Here is an 11,428-nt window from a genome sequence, read left to right on the forward strand (position 1 = left end):
CAGACTGGATTCTGTCAAACCAGATGCATATAAGATCCTAGAGATGACAAGGTACCACCGGACCTCTGGACAAGCTCTGCGCAAAGCACTCTGGTAGTCAGTGCAAAAATTTATCAGTAGCAAGGTAAAGTTGACTCAGGTATTTGGCCTGAATTCTGTAGAAGATAATTGACAAAAAAAGACAGCATGGGACAAAAAGACAACAATGGTGGCCACAGTTCCCATGGACTTAACTAAAAACCAACAAGGCACTTTCTTATTGTGTAATATAACTCAGAAAGTGGACCAGGCATAGAGATGTGGACAGGTGTTACCCACATTGTACAGGATCTCTCCTGGGGTGGGAGCTGAGGAGAACCATTCTTTCCAAATCCTATGAGCAACTTACATGATTTTCCCCATATCACTTCTATTTCAAGAATCTGCCATTGGGATTCCACTTCTCAGATGTTCTGTGTCTTAACCTCCAAAGTCATCTATTACTTTTCATATCCCAAGTTTCAGAGCTTCTTTATCAGAGCCACTCAGATACATTCTTAACATGCCTTAGCTTCATACTAAAGTGCTATCCACACAACACAGGCTTTCACACATCCGTGACCTCAATTCTTCTGTTCTCTATCAGCTGTCACTCCAAACCTTAGCACCAATTCCTCTTCTCCCAGGCACATTTCCCTGACTTCCTGGCTATCATCTACCCTGTTTATTGAACAACTAAGCCCTTCTTTGGAAGCATAAGATGATTCCATGTCCTCAGATATTGCTTTAAATGTCTTGATGCTTTCATATGTGATTGCCTTTGCATTTTAAATTCGACAACTTTAGGGCAGTGAGATTGTCTCAAGTCTTCTCATTATCCCCCAAGGTGTTTCATTCTGTGTTGAGCTCACAATAGTGATGAACACACTCACTCACTCTGATTAATTCCCTCTCTTTCCACTACTGGTGTGCAGTAAGAAAAACCTTGAGGGGACAGATTAAGATCTTCAGAGTTTGATACAACAAAATCTCAGGACTAAGTTCCAGTAGTCCCTTGACAACTGCCTGCATAATCTTTCCTTCATTATTTTTTAAAGTCGGTTTATATTTTAATGCGGCAATAAGAAGTTGGACAGCTCCCAAGAGTAAAATTAACAGCAAAGAAAGTCCCTACTTTAAGTCTAAAGGGGATGGTCGGACACTGGGATGTATACTGTGGGACTCAGCAAGCTATCCCCTTCTCCTGATGTGTTTAGCATAGCATTTTCAAAGCAGTAAGCTTGTTTTGATTTAGTTCTGAAGATAGCTCTTAAACTTGTAACAAAGTAGACACAGAATGTGAAAATGGCCAGAGGCTTGTGGGTCACACTTCAACTCTCAGGTCTCAACCATCTCCCAAAGAAGCCTTTCCTGACAGACCTATCACCCTCAAATTCCAACCCAAAATGCTTGTTAGTATCTTTCAAAGTGTTCAGCTCAATGGCTAATTGCGTACATTTTTACTATTTATTTTTCTAACCACCACTACCCCTACAAAAGTACCTCAAGCATAATATATCACACACGCAAATAAATGAATCTATGTTGACCAGCATATTAAAATCACTGCAAAGCGGGAGTGATAATGCCAATCTTGTAGATGAGAACATGAAACTCAAGGAGTGACTGCCTCATGTAACCATCCCTCACAGCTCCGTTTTGCCTTAGAATAAAAACACTAATATGAATATGACTTCTTAGTGCTCCTCACTGAGTGCTGCTGTGCTTGTACTCTGGGTTTTGTTGTTGTTGATGATGTTGATGATGTTGATGATGATGATGATGATGATGATGATGATGATGATGATGATGATGATGATGATGATGATGATGTTATTGTTGTTGTTTGGTTTTGCTTTGCTTCAGGTTTAATGTCACTTTTCCTGGTACGTTGAAGCTAGAGTCTTGATTCATAGCAAGTTAGTAGACTGAAAATTTGTAACACCAACTTGGGTCTTGGTTAGAATGGCTAATGCTGCTTCTCAGCAAGTGCTGCCTTGGCACCCCACTTCCAATCACTGGCAATGCTGAAAACTGTTTTTTCTTGTTATGAGTATGTGGCTGAGAATAGAAATTTCTTTATCTAGTTAGGAAAAGCCAGGAATTCTATAAACATCCCAGAATCCAAAGGTCAGCCTCTAGTGGCAGAAAGATGACTGTGTCCAAAATGCCAAGAGTGCTCAAGAGTGTGGAAGCCTCTCATACACAGAGGGAATATATTAAGAAAACACACACAGATTGGACGTTTTTGATGCAGAAACAGTTCTTTTCTCATAGGGAACAGGAGACCTTTTATTTTGGAACCAAATATAAGTGATCATAGCTAGAGAACACAGACTTAGGTTATCTCAGTTCCATGTTCTGATAGGGTAACGGTTCCATGAAACTTTTACAGTATGAGAACAAAAAAAGTCATAAGTCAAAGCATTTTAAAACATGTCTATGGAAACAGCAAGCAAGCGGGGGACAGAAAGGCAGGGTCTCTGCTGTAGGCTTCAGATGTGTCTCATGGCATTCTTAGTCTTTGCCCGGTAGAAGGAACTAGTCTCAGTACATTCTGAAATGGTTTACCTAGTAGTCAACCAGAGTATTAGATCAAACACAGATGTTGGCAATGGACAGCTATTATGGGGTTAAAATTAGGCCATGATAATTTTAAGCAATATTATATAATTTTAATTAGGTCAATATCATTTTAAGCAAGTATGATAATTAAGCAATTATGAGGTTAAAAATAGGCCATGATAATTTTGTTCCGGATCTGCACCATCCCAACTCCCTACAATCACAATTTACAGCAATTGCCCTTATACAATAAGTAATGTGAGAGGATAAAGGTTATATTTTCCCTAGAATCATCATTTCACAGTCACTCATAGTTTTATGATTTCAATACATCCCAGTTTTGGAATGGTTTATGATAAACACTATCAAAAAGAAAAGCAATTAAAATTACAAAGTAATCCTGTTGGTTTTTAAGTGATTTAGTATGTAAGGAGGTCAGCTTAGAATCATGTTGAGAAGCTAGTTGGAGCACTAACTTCTAACTCAAGGATGGGCCAGTGGGCCATGCATATGAATTATTGTTGATTTTGTTTCCTTAGGGGAAATGAAAAAGTAGATGTCACCAGCCCCCTAGGGCTGGATACAACGCAGACTGGTCTTTTGTGAGTCATCCTCACATTTCTCTAGAGTGAAGCAGAGGCAAGCTTAGCAGAGAGAGGGAGGAAGGCCACCATGATTATTAAAAGGAATATCTAAACAAGTTTGGAACATCCTACTATCCCCAGGGAATGATGTCCTAGATTCTCTAAGGACTCAGCAATCCAGAACATATATAATGGCCAGCTCCTAGGCTACTCATCTGTTTCCCTTGATGACATACCATAGCTGAAACACGGAGAATAGAAATGTCTCTTCACTTTGAACTGGTGAAATTTCCTATGCAGACCCATGACAGAAACTCCCGTGTCATGATCCATGAGGAAGAACAATGAGAAATATGTTTCCTTTCCCAATAAAACCCAGTCTCCCACATAAAGTTTACCACTTATGAATGCATGAATCACAATTCTCAACAAATAAGACTATTTAATTAAGCAATCTATGTCAGACACATATTGTTTTGACACATTTACTTTCCTCATGCTTGAAACTTTCCCTTACATATTCATGGTTCCAGATTTAAATGTCTTAATTCTGAAGTGTACAATGATTAGCAAAAACCATCCTAACATGTCACCAAATTCTCCTCAGCGCATCACCTCGCCACTTTTGTATTGTCTCTGCTTTCTAAAGGGAATCCATAGAAAATAGTCAAGCTGTTGTACTTTAACAGACTCATAATTGTTAGTTCAACAACACAAAAGTGACCAAAAGTCATAACAACTCATGTTGTTAGTATTTCACGTGATCACTACACCCAAAATGTAATTAATTCCCTATTATTTCCTGTGCCAGTTGTCCAGGCTATGGTTTCAACAAGGTCTCATCTTTCACATGTTGCCATGGTCATACTGCTGCCATCCATACCACCTTACCACAGTAGATGCCCCCTTGCCTGTTACAATGACAAGAATAGAATGTGTACTTTTAGTATATAGAACCCAAATACATTATTTCCTTCCCAACAACCATATAAATCTATGATTCAAAGATCTGGTTTGGATTAGAATATGATGTTAATGATTTTGCTAATTGGTAGAGTATTTAGTAGGATAGCTTTTATCCAGAGTGGCTGTATGGCCAGACAATGACAGTCTGTGTGCTGGAGAGGCAGAGAACCTGATAGTAGCCCAGTATACCAGCCTGAATGCTTTAGCAGTCACATTAATGCTGAAGACCTAGAATATCCTTGGGGAGTCACCAGTCTTTAGTCTGTGGGGAAATATCCTAAAGAAGGCTCATGAAAATTTCTCAAAAATCCTTTGAAAATAGCAGGTTCAAAATCCACCAAAATGGTATATGCATAGCTATTGTAAATACAATGAGTCTGATCTTCTTTGAGAAACCCACAACCACACTTGGGTATGCCTCACTCTTCCCCAGAGTGCCTTGCTACTGACCCCTGTTCTTAAATATGTTAGCAATGACTTTTTAATAAGCTCTAGCTCTGCTTCATGTAAGCCCGTACTGAATTCAAGTTTATTACTATTTTAGTATTTTTATTTGAAGATACTTCTGTGTAAAAAGGCTACTGCATGTGGGCATCCTTCATAGCAATTGTACATTGTGCTGGCATCCTCAGTTCGCAGTCGGGGAAATGCTTCACCTACAGTCTACACTCGAATGAGGAGCTCTTTTCACTCTCGGTGTCCTCATCATTTGCCTTGTTTTTTTTTTTTTTTTTTTTTTTTTTTATCCTGCTTCAAGTCTGATGGAAAACCAAAGACATTGAAATCGGTGAAGGATAATGGAAGCAACAGCAGTAGCATCCAAACTAGATGGTCACCAGCAAGAAGTGAAAGCAGGCAAGGAAAGAGCAATGCTTTCTCTTCTGATCCCGGAAGGTGATACCCACTATAGGGGACAGCTTTTTCTCCTCAGTTAACCCCTCCTAGAAATGCTCTGCTCACGTGCCCAGAGGGATGTCTCTTCATTGAGTCCATGAAATCACTAACCAAGCTCAACCTTCTTCATGCTTGCCTCTGACTTTTCATCTCCTGCTATCGTACACTGTCCTGGCTCTAGTCTGACCTGACCATTGCTTGCTTGCTATTCACTATTTTCTATGTTCCGAGACTCTCTACTGGGCACATTATGCACATCATTCACCACACAGCTATTCTGTGTCATACATCTTTAATGTTCACAATACATGAGTGAGGCATTTTAAATTCATTTTAAAGATGGAAAATTAAAGTCACATGAACAATAGAAGCATAACAAAGATTGACTTCCTACACTGAATCCAAAGACCTTGCTTTCTATCATGATATGCCACCTACCCAGACTGCAGCAGTAATAGTCTGATGATATAATAGTAGAAGAATCTGTAATGTGTCTTCTTTCATATAAACTCATTCAAAAAGTGTCTTATTGCCCCATAACCAGAAATTTATTATGTTTAGCTGTGGAATGATCCATTTTAATAAATAAATAATTCCTAAAACTGGAAAACAAGTTATTTAGTCATTTCTGCCATGCTGTGAGCAACTTCCTGGATATCTTGTGCCAGAATTTGATAAAAGGGAGAAAATGAGAGTGGTGGGTATACAGATACAAGTAAGAGAATGCTACAAGTCAGAGTGATAGAAACCCAGTGCTGCAGAGTATGAAAAATCAATTCACGCTACTTTCATCTGACCTCGGGTTACTCTTCTGTTTATTCCATTACTAGCAAGAGATTGGTATATAAGTAGTAGGAAGTGATATATGTGTTTAAAATGAATTAGCTCAAAGCATTTCTTTACTGATTGTTGGCTGTATAACTTTGGAAAATATAATTAACCTCCAGGCTTTACTTTTCTCACCTATGATAAGGAAGTAGCAATACCTATTATGGTTCAAATTGTAAATGCCATCCACAGGCTCGTATTTTGAATATACAAACCTGATTGCAAACCCTCAGGCCTTGCTTTTTGTAAGTACCAAGTGTGGAGAGTCTCCTACAACCTTCCCTACTGCAGCAGTCTAAACCAGGTAAATAGCCCGTGACAGCCTAGCTTGGTTAGTGCTCCAGATTCCAGCCTACCTGCACCAGTCTACACTGCCAAGTAGAGCCTAGGTAAGGCAACTCCCACACCAGCCTAGAAAAGCCCAGTCAGAGGTTGTATTCAGAGATTTTCATGGTTACCATATAGCTGGAATCATCCCAATCAGTCATTCAAATATCAACACTGGATATCCAAAGAACTGACATTCTAATTCTTTATATCTGACCTGAAATCAACCAAGCTTGAGCAGACAAAACCAGAGCCAAATTTAAATATCCACTTGACAGAAGCAGGCTACAATCTACCCCACACAATCAGCCACAAAAGAATACAAGCTAAGGTCACATTGCACAAATACAAACAATATAAAATGACAAGATAGTGTGCCACCACCGCCTGAACCCACTGCCACCAGTCCTATAGATATGTTCTCCAATAAGAATTACCTAGCTGGAGAACAGGACATAAATTTGAAAGAACAAATATAAAAATAATAAACAAATTCAAAGAGTTTAAAGAAAAACAGCAGATATCTTAATGCACATAAAGGGAGCAGGAATAAATTCCACATTCAAGTCCAAGAAAATGCAACTAGAAGACTGAATTAAATAATAAAGAAAACCTAGAATCTCAATACTGTATTCAGTGAAGAGACAGAATTACTAAAGGAAACACAGACTAAAGTGAAGACAGAATACAATCTCAACAATCCAACTAGAAACCTCAGGAAGAGGCCTCACTAGTGGAATATATCAAATAGAATATCAGAACTCAAAAATATAGTAGATGAGTTTAATCACTCCAAAATAATATGAAAAAAAAAGACCAAAAGGTTTACACAGTCATTCTATTCAGTGTGACATAAAAAAATCTAATTTTATGAATGATGGGCATAGAAGACAGAGAAGACATCTAGGTTAATGGTACAAACCAAACTTCAATACATCATAGATGAAAACTTCCCCAAATTAGAGACCAAGTTAGAGACGGACATGTTTATACAGATACACGTAGACATGATCAGAAAAGAAACTTCTTATATCTATCATGTTACAATTAAAACATTTGATATAGAGAAAAAAGAGAGGACATTGAAACCTGTAAGAATGTATCACCTTTAAAGGAAAACTCCATCAGAACATCAGCTGACTTCTCAATGGAAACTTTAAAGCCAGAACAGCCTAGAACAGTGTCCTTCTTCTAAATTCCAGAAGACTACAGATGCCAACCCAGACTATTTTACCCAGCAAACCTATCAACCATGTAGTCTTCACCTTTCCCAATATATCTGCCAATTCTGAGAGAGGCTTCCGCCAACCCTAGCAAAGACACTTGCAGGTAGGTAGTCAACAATGGAAGAGGAGCCATTGTACAGATCCACCGCCTATACACGTTATACTGCTGAGATGTAGTTAGAAAGAGGAAAACTATCCCCCTTCCTTGGTTTGTGTTACACCACTAAAATAAAAGGTTAATGACTGATAGTAGTCCTCTGGTATTTGACTTCCCCAAATATAAGCTTAATGTTTAAATATTTTCAACATCCATAAACAAACAAAACTATTTATCCTAGAAAAAGGTAAGAGGTATATCTTATATGTCTAGTTTTATCATCTAGGAGAGTAGTCAAACGAGATTATTTCCCAGGGTGGTTTTCAACAAATGTTTCTTGTGACTTTGTGGTTTTCAATATTCTGGAGTCTTTCTAGTATTTCATTAATTTAGTGTCTTGTCAGTGGATTCAATGACAACCTGTATCCTTGGGATACTTTTCCAGGCTTCCTACAGTCTTTGTTTCAGTTTAATTGGTAATATAGGCATTAATATATCTTTTTATCCAAGAGGGTAGGCAGTATTCATTTCAGAAACACCAGAGAACCTGTCTCCAGGACATATTCTCAGAGTCCATCCACCAGATTCAGAGTGAGGAAATCCACACTGGAGAGAGCTCCCATCAGGTTCATAGTCAGGAAGTCCACTCTGGAGACACTATCTTATGTGTTTAGTCATTATCCAGTATATTTGAAAATCAAGTGATTCAAGTAAGCCATTCATGAGGCTGGAGAAACGGCTCAGAGTGAGAACCCTGGCTGCTCTTCCAGAGGACTTGGACTCAGTGCCCAGCACCAGCATGGTGACTACATGGTTACTACCTGTAACACCAATTCCAAGGGCTCCATTGCTGTCTTGTGACCCCCTGAGCAGTGCACACATAGATGTAGTTACAGGCATACATGCACAGACATATTTATACATATTTAACAACAAGTCAAATTAGTTACAGTGAGGAACTAGGCACTGACTTGCTCTTTATGATGTTATCCTAGTGGATGTGGCACTGTAATATCCTAAAGATATTACAGTGAATACTGCTGGTTGGTTCATGTGTGTATTCCCTGTACTTCAAGAGGCTGAAGCACAACGTTTCTGAGAATCTTAAGCCAGCACAGGTTATGTTTTAGGTTATATCTAAAAACAAAGTAGAATTTATAAAACATGAAACATACACACATTCACACACGTGCACACATGTAAAAGATCAAAGTAAAAATTGACAGCTAAAACTATGAGCTCACAAAATACTGGTATGTCACCCTGGGCAAGCTCCAGAGACTTTCTGAGTTCCAGGATCTTCATTGGTAAAATAATCATAAACTTGACTGAAAGAACTGTCCAAATTAATGTTATGTCTAATGTTCATAGAATGGTTTGAGTCTACTAGACCATCCTAGTTAATAATGAATACTAGCTGAGAAAAATTATGCCAGTGGCTGAAGTTACTCTTATCTGTACCCCTCAAAAGCTCCACAGTTGATTCTCAAGCAGAACTGGAGTGGGGCAAGACAAGGCATAGGAGCAAACTCAGGCAGCTGGGCAGAGTTCAAATGTTTTTTCCAAGGCAAAGCAGAAATCTCCCCTGCAGCATTAATCGAGCACTCATAAATAAGATTTCTGACATCCTATCATGGATTTAGCTTTAATGACACCTATAATTATCCATCAGAAATTTTTGCTCTGAACTGGGAGTTGACAGATCCATGTGATAAGATTCTATCTCAAAGAGTTTTTTTTTTTTTCCTGTAGCTGTTCCAAAGAAGCTCGTCATTAAAGGAACTAGGGGTTGAGAGAAAACAATAGAACTCAAAAAGTTTAACAGCAGGCAAAGATTCATAAAATGAATGAGAGAAACAGATATGCAACACCTACAGAAGATACTCTCCATGGGAAATTTATCTTACCACAATGACAAAGTGTGAATACGCACATATGTGTACCAACTTGATAAGATTAATATCTTGAGAGAAATTATAATAGTGTTTTTCATTATGATTAATAGAAGAACTAAATGAAAAATAAGTATCTTGGTGACACAATTTAAAGTATCAATTGTGCCTATGGTTTATAACATGGAACTATTAATCAAATTAATATGAAATTAAGTAATATACTAGTTGTTAAAATCAAATTATGAAGTATTGCTGTGTTACATATATTTACATGTATATTTACTTATATGTGTAAAATGAGTGGCTATGGCAATGGAAAATCCAATTGTCTAAACAGTGAGACTACATAATTTGATTTCTCTTTCATTTAAATACTACACCACTGGGTAAAACAATTATCTAAGACTACAGTGTCCCTGGAGAGCCCGAAATAAACATTTTAGGAACAGATACAGTGATTTCCCAGAAACTAGTATTTTTCCATTTAAGTAGGTCAAAGTGATAGTACAGTCTAAGATTTCAAATTTCAGAACAGATATCTAAATACAACCCCCAGACCTCAATTTTAATTCATTCCCACACAACAAGTCACACCCAACTGGCAACAAAGAATGTATACATCCGCCATTGCTAACTTGTTCCCCATCACATTCAGAATTCTCTTATCTACTAAAATTAGAAATTTTCCTAATATTCAAACTAAAAAAGTGTGTTGTTAATATGACTTCAACATTTTATTAGTCTCATTGGCAATATCATGTATTATATTTATATTATATTATATATTCTAAGTAAAACATCACACAGCCATTTAAGGAACCACTCACTCATTAATATCTCTCTCTCTCTCTCTCTCCCTGCACATATATATATATATATATATATATATATATATATATATATATGACTCAATAATCAACAAGAACAACTATTAAAGCAAAAGAATAATATTACATAATGACAAAGGGCAGAATCTTGACAAAAGAATACATGAAAAAAAGGTGACAAAGCTAATTTCTTTGTAGGTTTAACTAGGTCATAGTGTTTCCTTTCTATGGTAAATAAGTGAATTTAACTTCCTTGTTATTAAAATAGAAAGAGAGAAAGGAGAGGAAGAAAAGGAAGCAGGGGAAGAGGGAGGAGAAAGAGATGGTGATGATAGAGAAAAGGAGAGGGGAAGAGAGGATGGGAGAGGAGGAGAAGAGAGGGGAAGGGAAAACAATTGGTAGTGAAACTATAAACTCTAAGCATAGCTTCATTGCTTTAGAATAGCTATATTAAGTGTATGGGACTTCATCAAGATATACGGAATTTGAGACTAGGCAAATGAGTGAGTGGTTTCTTAAAGGGCTGTGTAATGGTTTACTTGTAATTTACTTAGAATGAAGTGATTCTATTTAATATAAAGCACTAATCAATCAGCATTCCAGCCTTCATCTTTACTGTGAAATGCCCAGTTCTCTGGCTCCTGGCACACCAGAACCAGTGACAGAATGGCAATTTGACAGGATTTCCCAGTAACTATGTTGGAGACAGAAGTCTTGCAAGCACTTCTCAGTCTTAAACACATTAACACCTAAAGAGAATAAAATAACTCCAGATCAATGATGAATTTCATGCTATTTTTCATAAAGTCAGCTCTATTTTATATTTTATGTTATACTAACTAGAATCTACTCAAGGCCTACTCTATATGAAGGACTGTACAAAGTACTTTACACACGCTTTCTCATTTTCTTTCTGAACTCTGTCATCCTGTAGGAGGTCTGTCTGATGAAAATCTTGAGCTTAGTTGTAGATGCTCCATTTCTAAGCCATACTTTTATCAATCATTCTAGTTCTGAATTTGTGGATGTATTATTTATCCACATAATATTTATCCACATTATTTATCCATATATATTGTGCATATATTATTTGTGGATATGGTTTGCAATTAAAACATCAAAAATTTTCCAAATGGTCTACAACATGTGCTTTTTGAGTTTTGTGGCTTTAGTCTAAACTTTGGAGCACTTTCACATAAAG

Source organism: Mastomys coucha, unplaced genomic scaffold (genome assembly GCF_008632895.1).
Source record: "Mastomys coucha isolate ucsf_1 unplaced genomic scaffold, UCSF_Mcou_1 pScaffold13, whole genome shotgun sequence".
Taxonomy (NCBI): Eukaryota; Metazoa; Chordata; class Mammalia; order Rodentia; family Muridae; genus Mastomys; species Mastomys coucha.